Below are 15266 nucleotides of genomic sequence, written 5' to 3'. Positions count from 1 at the left end.
AGTAACAATTCTATCAACTTTTTTACTGAGAGCGTCTACCTGGAAATATAGAGCAACGACTGGGTTGATCATCATTTAAGCTCCTTGATAGAAAAAGTAGGACATAACAAAAGAAAACAAATGAGAATGATGGAAGAACAAGAAAATGTGAAATAGAATGAATGATAAATAGCTAAAATAGCAATGTGCAAAGTATCTCTAAAGCCTACTCCCCAGCAACGGTGCCAAAAACTTGACAACGCCCTTGCATGTTACCCGCAAATGCACGGGTTTGTCGAGTAATAAATTCCCAGGTGAGTGGGGTATCATATCCACGGGGAGTAGGGAGTAAAAAAACTTAAATTTCTACTTTACCAAGTGAAGATGAACAATGATTGTGTTGATAAGGTGTGGTGTAAGCAAGAGTAAAAGAAACAAGAAAAAGAAGCACAAGTAGGTGAGAGATAAGGCAATCAATAGAAGTGGGGTACTTGGATACTGTTCCGCCAAAGATAATCGCTTCAAGTGCAAAACCAACTATTATGCTTCCTAATTATTATATTAATGAGTCATGGAGATCCTAAGGTACATTGTCCCAAATCTAAGGTCAACCATGACTAACTCTACATTAAGTCCCGGTGGAGAAATCGATCAGTCTCAACACTTCGAACTGTGTACAGTTACAAGACGCTCTAGGGATTCCAAGTGATAAACCCTATTCCAATGTGTAAACCTAACCCTTTGTTCCAAGCAGAAGGTCCCTCAGTCACAATTAAGCCCTAGGTGCTAAAATCACTTAAACGCTTCACTTCGTTGCCTTTGCAACTAAGCCCCAGTGGAAGGTCATCTCTTAGCCTGTTCACTCTACTATGACCACAAAGAACTCTTGGAACATGGAGGTAGAGTAAGTCAAATCGAAGGGGAAAGGGGATGCTCCGTTATCTCTTGACTCACCCTCTCAACCCTCTATAAATCTAGCTTTGTCTAACCCTCATGGCGTGTCACCCATCCACAAAGGTTACCAATATAGACTTTCAACCATATTGTCACTCTAAGGGAGAAATATTTCAACAAGCATTCAAGATTGGAACACAATTTAAAAGATCAATTAAGGAAAGCATATTAAAAGGTTTAAAGAAACAATAGCATCCTAGGGTTCACAAATCCAAGTACCCACTAGGGGGTTTAGCTCTCCATGGAGCTAGTTACAATCAACAATGAAATCGAATGTAAAAACAAGTAATCCATAGAAAAACCCATCAGTGTTCATGTCGATGGTTTTTTGGAGTAGTTGAGTCTTCTCCAATGGTTCCCTTGTCCAGCTTAGGGCACACATCACCGGATCTATGCTGTTTGTTTGCTCACCCGCAAGTGTACGGGGTCGCCAAGTAATACCTTGAGCGAGGGCCGAAGGATCGTATTCCACGGAGCTAAGGAGCTCCTATTACTCCTCCATCACTTACTTTCTAACCTTACAACTTAAACATGGTATACTACTCTAATACATGTGAGAATGCAAATAAATCACACGAATAATAATTCCAATGAAGAAAGGATATCACAAGAGTAATGATGATATATATAGGCCTAGGGATGAGGATCCCCATGAGGGGTCATCATGATATATGGATGCATAAGAATATCATAGCAAGGGTGATTTAGACCGACAGATCTCAACATTAATTGAACCCTAATTTCTCGGTTGTCAAACCCTAATCCCATACGAATGATGATATGGATCTCTCCCTAATCACATTCCTATGATCGGATTAAGTGTAGGGAGATCATGCGATAAGGATACACTTAACCTAAGTTTATCCTCGTGGTTCGGAGGGGCTACCGACATCCAATTTCTCGTTATGTTGGTCAAAGAATACCCCTTTTAGCTCATTAAAGATCTAGTACACGCGAGTAGGTCACGTCTACATATACAACTCAACAAAGAACTAAGGATTATTATAACTAATAGTTCTAGGCATGAAGAATAATGAACCAAACCATAAATCACACCAATGCATTCCAAATAAAAGTATAGCATCCAAAATACATGATGAACCCCCCAAGGTTCACCTATATCCAGTGGCCTTGTGGGTCTAGTGTGCCATTATACAAACAAGTATAACAAACTCAAGAAAAACAAGAAATAAATGCATAAATGGAACTACTTAATCAGAATGATGATGAAGAAGAACAATGTAGGCCGAATGACGCTTCCTCTAGCCCAAAGAATGCCGAATACTCCTCCTCCTTTGATGATGAAACTCTCCCCTTGAAATCCAAGCTCTTGATCACCTCCAAGCCTTAAGCCAAGCTCTACCAAGATGATATCTTCATTTCTTCTCTTCTTCCCAAAGTATTGGCTGCCAAAATGTCCTCAAGAAAGACTCCCAAATCCTCTCTTATACCCCCCAAGTATACTTCTAATAAGTGCTTATGTGATAAGAATACAAAGTATTCTTTCCTTATGATGAGCATTACTTTCATCAGGTTTTAGCGCTAATATGTGTGCATTTATGTTACTTTCATGCGTATGGGGTTGTGAAGCTGAATGTTAAAGCATGAAGCCAATGTAGGTCATGAACACACTATTTGGAGGAAATCTTGAGAAGGTTCAAACGCAAAGTTATAAGTTGGGTTCAAGATGCAAGAATGTGTGCCAACCTCCTTGTATTCAAGTTAGCACAATGACTTGGAGGGGCACAAAGGTAGTCACATTCGAGTATCCCAGCTTGTGCATTAATAGCAAGATTTTCACCAATGAAGCCATTTATCGAAGAAGTAAGGCCATCTATGACATAAACGTGTGCCGAAGGATATAGGATTCGCTATCCCTGAGCACTAGATCCGATTTGAGAGGTTATCAAAGCTTAGGTTCAGACAGTCTCGCTTCCTAGACACAAGTATATAGCACAAAATACAACAGGGAGATGAGTTAGCTAATGATGTTGAGGATCTCGTATCAGTGTGTGGTTTTTAGGTAGTTGTTGTTGATCAGGGAGCCGGCCATCTGTGCACTTACACTTGAGGTTCTGTCATCGTTCGAGTTTGACCAGTCCTATGCTAGATTTGACAGTGTTGATGACATACAGTTCAAGGTACTTGGACATCACTATGTTATGAGTGTTACACAATTTTCAATCCTGTTGGGCCTATACGATGAGACTTTTACGGCCACTGAGGAGTACGAGCACCTTCCTACCGACTACCCTGGTATGTTGACTCCTTAGAGCTTATGGCACTTTATGCGGCCAGGGACAGTACGAGCCAGCAGGAACTACTTTATGTACATTCGATGGTGTATCGTCAGCCAATCATTTGGGCTACGTACTGGCCAAGTATCTGCCCCACCAGGGCCAGTATATTAGAGTTGGTGTCATCTTCTCAGGCTCATACATTACCAGACTCATCATGGGCATGGGTCTGCTGGACGCCATACGTGGGGCTGAGAAGATGATTGTTTCTTCATCGCTTGGCCTGTATACCATGAGATTGATGGGGTTGGTGCACAGACACGGGCCTGGAGTGTATATACTTGCTATGCCTACCGCCGAAATAGCTGAGGAAGAGGATGACACCGTTGAGGGGTCTCAGCAAGCGTAGGAGTCTTAGCTAGAGCATACAGAGGCCGAGGCACACCCTACACATAGGAGCCGCCACCAGTGCATATTATCGCTTTGAGAGACTTGAGAATGTTGTACGGGTATTACAGACCGAGATTATAGAAGTTCGGGTGACATAGCCATGCAGCATGCTGAGGTGATGGCATGTATTGACATCCTACAGTAACTATTAGAGCGAGACCCCGCCTCACCATTCATCATGAGACGGAGGACCCCTCGGGTATCTCCAGCACCACTCACACCCGTTCTAGTGCCATTCGATCCACTAGTTTCAAAATCTTCACTAGAAGTAGCCAGAGCGTGACACCGACACTTGATGCGTCTTTGATTTCTTTATGTTTTTGTATTTTATTTTTACATCATCCTTTGGACTTGTATACTCAGAAAGGATCTTCCTTCAAAGTTTGTCTTTTATTTTTGTTATCTCGAGTTGTATTCCATTGCTTTATCTTTATATACCCCAGTTGTTTTTGTTTTTGTTGAGCTTCACTGAACCTCATTCTGTATACGTGCAGATGGTCTTGTCAGTATAGAAATTGAGAATTAGGCATAGACATGGTCAATGTGTTTTACACATTGCCGTGTGTGCTTCACAACCCTTTCAAACTTAACTCCCAAGGATTTAGCTCTATCAAATGCACCACTAGGAGTTTAGGGAAGTATTGTTTCAATGGCCTACTCCCACATATATTTTTGATTGCTATATTTTTTATTGTTCTTGCGTGTGCACATTGAGGGCAATGTACATCTTAAGTGTAGGGGGGAGTTCACTTTACACATGTCCTTTGCAAAAATTTTGATTGACATACATACTCACATAGGTAATGGTTGTTCACATTAGTTGCAATGATTGTATTCTTAAGTTTAGGAGAATCTTCATTATTGAATGTTATTCATGCTCTAGTTTTTACTTGGATTTTTAGGAATTTTTGCCCGATTGACACTTGTTGCACTTCTCGCTCATTAAACTCTTTTGGAAAATCAGGTTCGATGTTCAAGGGACTAATTAATGCTATTTCTTGTGTTATTTATGCTGAATAAAAAAAATGTTATACTTATTTGGTTGTGCAATTGTGGTGGAAAGACAGACCACCTATGAAGTATGAAGGTACTCTTATAAGTCAGATACTAGTTATGCCCTAATTAGAGAAAGAGCTATCTCATGGGATGAGTGAAAGCTACCACTCCGGTAGAAAGAGCTACCACCTCAAAAGTGTGAAAGCCACCTTAGCGGCCGCTTGGGAAAGGGCTACCTTAGAGGATGTGTGAAGCTACTACCATCTTTGAAATTGTTGTCACTTTTGTAGATAAATAAGTCCCTTGTACTTAGAACTTTGAGGAGTATACCTTGGGTTGTTTTGAGTGAGTTCACACACGTACACAATTTCGGTTTTGTTGTCCTTTTTGATTCAAGTTTTTAGCTAGAGCTTTGATCTTTCATATTTAGTGTTGAAATTTCCCTTACTTGTAGAATGCTCTCTTTGTATACTTTGTTGAACCTAAGGCCAAGCACTTTCAATATTTTCTTCATTGCTACACAGAATGTTTTAATTTTTGCTTGAGGACAAGCAAAAGCTTAAGTGTGGGGGAGTTTGATAAGTGCTTGTGCGATATGAATGCGAAGCGTTCATTCGTTATGTTGAGCATTACTTTTCTCGTGTTTTTACACTAATATGTGTGTTTTTATGTTACTTTCGTACAGGCAGGGTTGTGAGGCCGAGTATGAAGGAAAGAAGCCAATGTGGAGCACAATGCACTGTTTTTGGAGGAAATCTTGCTAAGGTTCAAACGCGAAGACATAGGTCAGGTGTGAGACGCTAGAGTGTGTGCCAACCTCCTCGTATTCTAGTTGGCACATCCAGTTGGAGGGACACAAAGGCAGTCACACTCAAGCATTCCGATTTATGCACATAGAACAAGAGCTGCACCAACTTACCTATCATTGAAGAAGCAAGTGATCCACGATGTGAACGTGTGCCCATTTGCGTTACCCCTATGTCTTCGCGTTTGAACCTTAGCAAGATTTCCTCCAAAATCAGTGCATTGTGCTCCACATTTGCTTCTTTCCTTCATACTCGGCCTCACAACCCTGCCTGTACGAAAGTAACATAAAAGCACACATATTAGTGTAAAAACCCGAGAAAAGTAATGCTCAACATAAGGAATGAACGCTTTGCATTCATATCGCACAAGCACTTATCAAACTCCCCCACACTTAAGCTTTTGCTTGTCCTCAAGCAAAAATTAAAACATTCTGTGCAACAATGAAGAAAATATTGAAAGTGTTTGGCCTTAGGTTCACCAAAGTATACAAAGAGAGCATTCTACAAGTAAGGGAAATTTTAACAGTAAATATGAAAGATCAAAGCTCTAGCTAAAAAAACTTGAATAAAAAGGACAACAAAACCCGAAATCGGGTAATGTGTGTGAACTCACTCAAAACAACCCAAGGTATACTCCTCAAAGTTCTAAGTACAAGGGACTTATTTATCTACAAAAGTGACAACAATTTCAAAGATGGTAGTAGCTTCACACATCCTCTAAGATAGCCCTTTCCAAAGGCCGCTAAGGTGGCTTTCACACTTTCGAGGTGGTAGCTCTTTCTACCGGAGTGGTAGCGTTCACTCATCCTATGAGATAGCTTTTTCTCTCATTAGGGCATAGCTAGTATCCGACTTATGAGAGTAGCTTCATACTTCATAGGTGGTAGCTCTTTCCACACAACATGCACAGATAAACAATAAAACTATATATATATATATATATTTTTTTTTTCAGAATTCAACACAAGAAATAACTATAACTAGTCCCTTTAACATCAAACTTGAGTTTCCAAAAGAGTCTAATAGGTGAGTAGTGTAACAAGTATAAATCCGGCATAAATTCCTACACATTCAAGCAAAATTAGAGCATGAAAACATTCAATGTAAAAAAATCTCCTAAACGTAAGAATACAATCCTTGTAACTAAGGTGAACCGCCATTGGCTATGTGAGCATATATCAATCAAGAACAATAAAAAGGATGTGTGCACTATGAAACTCCCCCTACACTTAAGATATACATTGTCCCCAATGTACACATGCAAGCTCACTCAAAATGTATATCATTCAAAAGCAAATGTGGGAGAAGCAATCAAAACAATACTCCCCTGACCCCTAGTGTTGCGTTTGATGAAGCTAATTCCATGGGAGTAGTGTTCCGACGGGTTGTGAAGCTCACACGGCCAAGTGCCTAAGCACCTTGGCTGTGCCCATGACTAAGTCTCAATTCCTATGATGACAAGACCATCTGCATGCATACACAAGGGGGTTCAGTGAAGCCCAATAAAAACAAAATAACTCGGGTATATATAAAAGATAGACAATGAATACAACTCAAGATGCAAAATGAAAATAAACTCAGAAGGAGAATCTTTTCTGAGTGAACAAGTTTAAAAATAAAGATTGCAAAATAAGGAAAATGCAGAAAAAAATAAAAGTCGGATGTCGATGTCGCTCGGGGTCCGGGTGCTTTGCTTTGCTAGTGAAGGCGCACATGGTGCGTCCCACCAATGTCGGGGGTAGGGGATGAGGGATCTTTGGAGGAGGCGGGGGGCACGAGGAGTCCTCGGCCTCAAGACAAATGATGAGGCGACGTCTCACTCTAAGATCTGCTGTAATACGTCGAAACGTGCCATGAACTCTGTGTACTGAGTGGTTTGCGTAGCCCTAATCTCTGCAATCTTGGCTCGTGCCTCAGCTACCTCTGTCCGTATCCTGAGCTCGAGATGGTGAAAACTTATGCACGGGGGGTGGTTCCTCTGCCACTGGAGGTACCTCGGTCTCCATCGGTGCTGGCTGATGCTCGAGAGCGGGCTGAGATGCCCTGGCTTCATCACCCTCATCCTCGGCTATCTCTAGAGCTGGTAGCAGTAGAGCAAAAACCCCTGTCCGAACCCTGCGGACCATGCCCATCAACCTCATAGTCTCTATGCTCAGGGGAGCAAGTATACTCATTTTCTCGGCCCCACGAATAGAATCCAAGAGACCCATGCCCAGCACTAATCTCGTAATGTAGGGGTCCGAGAAGATCGCTCCCAGTCTAGCATAGTGCCCCTGATGTCTGATGTACTCTGCCATGATGTGCCCTAAGTGAATCGGTACGCGCTGCACCATCGAGTATAAATACAGTAATTCCTGTCGTCTCAGAACACCAGTGCTATCACCACGGCCATTCACCGACCTACTCATGATGGCATGTAAATATCTGTATCTAGGTTGGGAAAGGCATGTGGCCTTGGACACCTCCGGCTCGTACTGACCCTGACCACATAGCACTCTATAAGCTCTCTGCGGGGTCAAGGTTCCGGGGATAATCGATCGATGGCGAGCGTACTCCTCCGTATCTATGAATACCTCCTCATACAAGCCAAGTCGTACTAAAAAATGAGTAACGCTCAACGTATGGTGGTGTCCAAATACTCTGAACTGAATGGTGTACAAACTGTCAAAACTCGCGTAAGATCTGTCAAACTCAAATGATGATAGCACCTCCAGTGCAAACTCTCGGATGGCTGGCTCTCAAATCGTCAATTACTGCCCCCAACCACCTGCTGAAACGAGATCCTCGACCTCATCAGCGAACTCAACTCCCTGCTGTAGATCTCGCAGTATAGTCATGTCCAGGAAATGAGTCTGTCCGAACCAGAGTCTCGACAAGCGCTCATAGCGAACTTGATGTTCTAAAATCACAAAACTCATACCCTCAGGCTCAGGGGATGACTCACGCGGCCTCTTATCAGCTTGCTTCTTCGACTGAGGTGCCATAATCTGCAAAACTTGAAACGAAATCGATCAAACAAGTTGATAAAATAATGCTGCAGAAATCCACACGGTCATGTGGAATTTTCGCACGCCCTGTGGAACCACGGGGCATGAAAACCGCACGGCCGTGCTTCAAAAATAAAAAAATACAACATAAAAATACTTCTACTTCGTTATAAGCATAAATCATCTTTCTAATTGAAAAAACACAGCATTATGAACCAGATTAATCGATGGAAAACATAAATTGGCAAAGAAAATGATAAATAGGGCTTACCGACGAGATGGAATGAGAAAATGAGGAACCGGCCGGAAAACCGCTCAAAAATCCTACCAAATTGGCGCTATGGAGTCAGAGAGTGATGTGAGAATGTTTCCAAATGAATAGAGGAAGTGAAGAGGGTGAAAAACTAATCTTCTTTAAAAAGAACTCGCCCCCTATGGCGTTACATTGCATCCACAGGCGTCGCGGAAAATACCCACGCCCATGCGCTTCATTACAAAGAGACCCGCAGGCGCCGCGCGCCTATGCGCTCTCGGGAAAAACACTCCTTTGATTACGACTGCTCTCGCAGGCGTGTGGAAAATACCCACGCCCGGTGCGTCCACCTCGAGGCGACCGCTCACCCCTATGGCTTCTCTGGACATCCAAGAAAAATACCAAGTGTTACACACACCCGTGCGGAAATTCCGCACGGGCGTGGACATTCACATGCCCAACTCACAGGGGCATCCACACGCCCCTGTGTTTTATCGGGATGGAGAGAACTCCTCTTCAGCATTTCGCACGGGCGTGTGTAATTCACAAGGTCATTTACTAGGGCGAGTCCACGCCCCTGTGTGCTCTCGGGATAATCTGCCCAATTCTGCAGGAATTCACACGCTCGTCAGGAAGTACCCACGGGTGTGTGGCGATGCATGGTCGTTCACGAGGGCGATCGCACACCTGTGCCTTCTCCGGATGAGCTCGTAATACAAATACAGGCGTGCGGAAATTCCACACGCCTGCGTGTGTCTTCATTGGATGCCTTAGAAAAACACTCAGAGCTCTGCGAGAAAAATTTCCCGAACATGTTCACACACTCAGAGCCAGCCTAATATGCAAGTTCTACTAATGAAAAACACGGAATAAAGCTCAAACGACATCACTTCGCCAATTCCACATGAAAACACACGATTAGTATTCAAAGTTCACAAGGAAATCTCAGCACAAGCATCTAAAAATCAAGACACCAACACTTAACAATTTATTCATACAAAACACTACATTATTCAACTAAGAAAAACAGTAACCACTTGGTTTGAATCACAAGAAGCACTTGATTAACGTCACTAAGCTTGACGTACCTTGTCTTACCTCACGGGGGTTCATGAATGAAAGTTGCCCTCTTACCCATGGCTTGAAAGCATGATGTGCAAAGTCTTTTGAGGGTAGAAGGTGAATTATCGGGCTTCGGACCACCTAACAATGATTCGTCCAACTTCTTCGGTTCACGTAAGTCTCCAACAGCCTTGGAGTGTTTCCGGTGACGTCTTCTAGCCCTCTCATTTTTCGGAGCACTTTCTTCAAGATCCCCGGGGTAGATGGTACTTCTTCTGTCGAACCAAGAAACATTACTTCTTCATAATCCTCCTCTTGGTCGAACAAACCTTCATACAGATCCGGATTGAACATCTCCTGCATGTATTCATCAACAATCTCATCAGTAGTGTCTAGAAAGTATAAAGTATCATCGAAATCAAGAGAATGCCGCATGGCTTCAGCAAGGCGGTATGTGAGCTTGTCATCTCCAACTCTCAATGTGAGCTCTCCACCATCCATGTCAATCAATGATTTGGAAGTCCGCAAGAACGGTCTCCCAAGTATCATGGGTACATCCGCATCCTCATCGACATCTAGCACTACAAAGTCTACCGGAAAAATGTACTTGTCCATCTTGACAAGCACATCTTCAATGATGCCTCTCGGATGTCAAACTGTTCGGTCCGCTAATTGTAAAGTCATCCGAGTAGGCCTAGGCTCTCCCATGCCTAGCTTTTGAAAGAAAGTGTATGGCATGACGTTGATAATAGCCCCTGAATCCGCCAATGCCATTTCCTCACTTAAATTGCCAATATTGCACGGAATGATGAAGCTTCCCAGGTCTTTCTTCTTGTTCGGCATGTTATTTTGCAACACCGCCGAGCATGAAGCATCTAGAATCACTGAAGCACTTTCCTCCAACTTCCTCTTGTCAGTCAACAAGTCTTTCAAGAACTTAGCATACTTAGGCATTTGGGCCAATGCCTCAACAGAAGGAATATTGATGTGGAGTTGCTTAAACAAACTCAGGAACTTCTTATACTGTTCATCCCCTTGGTCATTTTTCAATCTAGAGGGATAAGGGATTCTTGGCTTGAAAGGTGGGGGTGCCACCTCTTTCTTTTTGCTTGTCCCTCTTCTACCTCTATAACCTCAGGTGCGTGTTCTTTTGGCTTCTCATTCTGAAGCCTACCTTCAACCTCACAACCACTTCTCAAATTGATCGCCTTCATGTGCTCTCTAGGATTGGTCTCTGTATTGCTCGGCAAACTTCCATGTGGCCTTTCAGAGAGAGACTTCGCAATTTGCCCCACTTGATTTTCAAGGTTATGCAAAGAGGCGGTGTGGTTGCGAAGTGTAGACTCGACTGATTCAAACCTTGTATTTGTTGGTTGTATAAATCTAGTCAAGTACTTCTTTAGGTCACTCATTTGAGTTTCCAAACCTGAGACTCTATTTTCCACCTGAGGGGCTTGTTATTGTTGGAAACCCGGTGGCCCCATGGCCTTTTGTGGACCTTGGTTACTCCATGAGAAATTGGGATGCTTCTTCCATCCCGAATTGTAGGTATTGCTATATGGGTTTCCTTGAGGTCTCATGCCATTACCTACAAAATCAACGTTCTCCACCGAAGAACCATCACCAATAGAGATTGGGCAATCGGAGGGAGCATGTCCTCCACCACACCCGTTGCAAATAGTCACGGCCGCCACTCTATTTGAAGTTAGAAGATCTAACTTCTTACTCAGACTCTCCACTTGAGCCGCCAATGAAGTTACCGCGTCTATCTCATGGAGACCGGCCACTTTCTTCTTCTCCCTAGCATTCCATTGGTAGCTGTTTAACCCCATTTCTTCAATCAATTGACGGGCCTCATCGGGGGTCTTGCTACCTAAGGTACCTCCTGCTGCCGCATCCAAGAGTTGCCTTGTACTCGGGTTCAAACCATTGTAAAAGGTTTGAACAATAATCCACTCCTGGAATCCGTGTTGCGGGCACTTCCTCAGGAGCTCCTTGAACCTTTCCCATGTCTCGAATAGAGACTCCAATTCCAACTGAACAAAGAATGAGATCTCGTTCCTAAGCTTTGCTGATTTTCCGGGAGATAAATAACGGGCTAGAAAAGCTTCTACCATCTCCTCCCACGTGGTAATTGACGCTCTAGGTAATGAGTGTAGCCACTGTTTCGCTCTCCCCTTTAGGGAAAATGGGAAGCCTCTCAAGTGGATGGCATCATCCGTCACTCCGTTTATCTTCAGCATATCACACACCTCGAGAAAACTCTCTATATGACTGTTTGGATCCTCATCGGCCAAACCGTTGAACTGTGCAGATTGCTGCAACATGTGGATGAATGCCGGCTACAACTCAAAGTTCTGAGCTGTAATCGGGGGACGCACAATACTCGATTGTGTCCCCAACACTGAAGGTCTGGCATAATCGGATAATGTTCGTTGTTGCTCATTCTGTTCTGCCATGTTTTCAGAGTCTTCCGCTTCCAAATCAGCTAGATTAGACTGTTCTTGCACAAGCTCTTTCCCTTTTCTTCTAAGTGTACGTTTGATAAGTGCTTGTGCGATATGAATGCGAAGCATTATTTCCTTATGTCGAGCATTACTTTCCTTGGGTTTTTACACTAATATGCGTGTTTTTATGTTACTTTCGTGCATGTAGGGTGCGAGATGCTAGAGTGTGTGCCAACCTCCCCGTATTTGAGTTTACACAACCATTTGGAGGGGCACAAGGGCAGTCACACTCAAGCATTCCGACTTATGCACATAGAACAAGATCTCCATCATCTTATCCGTCATTGAAGAAGCAAAGCGATCCACGGCATAAACGTGTGCCCGTTTATGTTACCTCGATGAAAAGTGGATTCGGGAGTATTTTTGGCATAGTACTGTAGTAGGGCACTGTAGCAAATCACTGCAGAAAATCGCTGTAGCAGTTAGTGTTCACAGCCGGCCGAAAATCGCAGAAACAGAGAATCAACATGGGCGTGTGGAAATTATCCACGGGCGCGTGTTCCGTCTACGCCCGTCGAGTCGCCCGATTTCAGCCCTATTTAAAGCCGATTCCAGCCCCGATTTCAGCATTCTTTTCTCCATCTTTTCCCCAACTTGTGAGAGGACTTCGGCTAGGGTTTCGAGGGGTATTGGTCAAGGTTTTGGAGAAGTTCTATGGCTCCGACATCGTGATTCCATTAGGAAGAAGGTTGGTAGGGGAGCTTCGATCGAGGCGTATCCTATACCGGACGAAGGAATCTTTGGACGCCGAGTAGAGGACTCTCCACAAGACCATCGACATGACCATCGAGGGGGTTTCTTTATGGATTCATTGCTTTTACATTCGATTACTTTGATTGTATTAAGCTCCATGGAGAGCTAAACCCCTAGTGGGTACTTGGATGATTGTGAACCCTAGGATGTATTGGTTTCATTGAACTTCTTTATTATGCTTTCAATAAATTGATGTTTATTGTGAGTTCCAACCTTGAATGCTTGATTGTATGAACATTTCCCCTAGAGTGACACTAGGGTTGAGAGTTCTTGTTGGTAACCTTGTGAGTGAGTGACACACCACGAGCGTTAGACAAAGCTAGTTTGGAGAGGGTTGAGAGGGTGAGTCGAGAGGTACAGGAGCGTCCCCTTTCCCCTCCGGCGTGATAGATTCTACCTCCGTTGGTTGAGTTCTTTGCGGCCATAATAGAGTGAGTGGTCTAAGGGATAAACCTCCGCTGGGGCCTAGTTGCGCGTGCAATGGAGTGAAGCGTTGAGAGGATCTTAGTATCTAGGGCTTAATTGTGGCTAGGGACCTTCCGCCTGGACCAAAGGGTTAGGTCTATATTTAGGAAGAGATTTATCACTTGGAATCCCTAAAGTTCATTGCAACTCTATGCGAGTGCGAGGTGTTGAGATTGTTCGATTTCTCCTCCGGGACATGTATAGAGTTAGGCATAGTTGACCTTAGATTTGGGACTATGTATGTAAGGATTTCCACGACTCACCATTGCTTTGATTAGGAAGCATAGTAGAGAGTTCTTGCACTTGAAGCGATTATCCTAGGTGAAGCATTATCCGAGTACCCCATCTTTATCGATTGCCTTACCCTCTTCTTACTTTTGCTCTTTCACTTGTTGATTTTATTGTTGAGAATTAAATCAATGTCACACCTATCACAATTGATCTTCCACATAGCTAAAAATCAAATTAAGTATTTTCACTCCCTACTGCACGAAAGTAACAAAAAAACACACATATTAGTGTAAAAACCCGAGAAAAGTAGCTCAACATAAGGAATGAACGCTTCGCATTCATATCGCACAAGCACTTATCAGCTAAGTTCTTTAAAGATTTGTTGACCAACAAAAGGAAATTGGAGGAGAGTGCTTCTGTGATTCTAGATGCATCTTGCTCGGCAATTGATAAGTGCTTATGTGATAAGAATGCGAATTATTCCTTCCTTATGATGAGCATTACTTTTATCAGATTTTAACTCTAATATGTGTGCATTTATGTTACTTTCATGCGTATAGGGTTGTGAAGCCGAATGTTAAAGAAAGAAGCGAATGTAAGTCGTGAACGCACTATTTGGAGGAAATCATGAGAAGGTTCAAACGCGAAGTCATGAGTCGGGTTCAAGATGCAAGAATGTGGGTCAACCTCCTTGTATTAAAGTTAGCACAATGATTTAATTGGGTACAAAGGCAGTCATATTTGAGTATCCCAACTTGTGCATTGATAGCAAGATCTTCACCAATGAAGCAATTTATCGAAGAAGCAAGGCGGTCTACAATGTAAACATGTGTTCATTTATGTTACCTCGATGAAAACATCGATTTGGGTGTGATTCAGGCCATTACTGTAGCAGGTTCTGTTCACAGTCGGCCGAAAAAGTTAAGTTCAGAGAATCCACACGGGCGTGAGGACATTATCCACACCCGTGTGAAATTTCCACATGCCCGTGTGGAGAATCGAAATGGGCCAGTAGATGCCCAATTCTAGCCCTATTTAAGGCTAATTTCAGCCCCGATTTTAGGATTCTTTTCTCCATCTTCTCCCCAACTTTCAAGAGGCTGGCGGCTAGGGTTTTGTGAGATATTGGCAATGGTTTTGAAGTGGTTCTATGGCTTCGACATTGCACTCCACTTGGAAGAAGGTTATTGGGGGAGCTTGCATCGGCACTGATCTGGTGAGGTGTGTCCTAGGTCGGACAAGGGTAACCCTAGAGGAGACGAGGCCATTCCACAAGACCATCGATATGACTATGGAGGGGGTTTTTCTATGGATTGCTTCCTTTTACATTCGATTTCATTGTTGATTGTAACTAGCTCCATGGAGAGCTAAACCCCCTAGTGGGTACTAGGATTTGTGAACCCTAGGATGTATTTGTTCCATTAAACCTTCTATTATGCTTTCATTAGTTGATGTTTTATTTGAGTTCAAATTTTGAATGCTTGATTGATTGAATCCTCCGTTAGAGTGACACTAGGATTGAGAGTTCATATTGGTAACCCTTGTGAGTGAGTGACACACCACGAGGGTTAGACAAAGCTAGATTC

At 43.1% G+C, this 15266-nt stretch overlaps 1 non-coding gene across 1 annotated transcript; it reads left to right on the top strand.

The window, feature by feature from the left end:
- The first annotated feature begins 11686 nt into the window (after positions 1-11686).
- On the top strand, positions 11687-11793 carry LOC120250784. Its single transcript, XR_005533121.1, has one exon. It is a non-coding gene; the product is annotated as a small nucleolar RNA R71 (small nucleolar RNA).
- The last annotated feature ends 3473 nt before the right edge of the window (positions 11794-15266 follow it).

Source organism: Dioscorea cayenensis, chromosome 19 (assembly GCF_009730915.1).
Source record: "Dioscorea cayenensis subsp. rotundata cultivar TDr96_F1 chromosome 19, TDr96_F1_v2_PseudoChromosome.rev07_lg8_w22 25.fasta, whole genome shotgun sequence".
In the NCBI taxonomy this organism is placed as follows: Eukaryota; Viridiplantae; Streptophyta; class Magnoliopsida; order Dioscoreales; family Dioscoreaceae; genus Dioscorea; species Dioscorea cayenensis.
The sequence above is the reverse complement of the archived record's forward strand: the minus strand, read 5'-3'. Positions and strand labels throughout refer to the sequence as shown.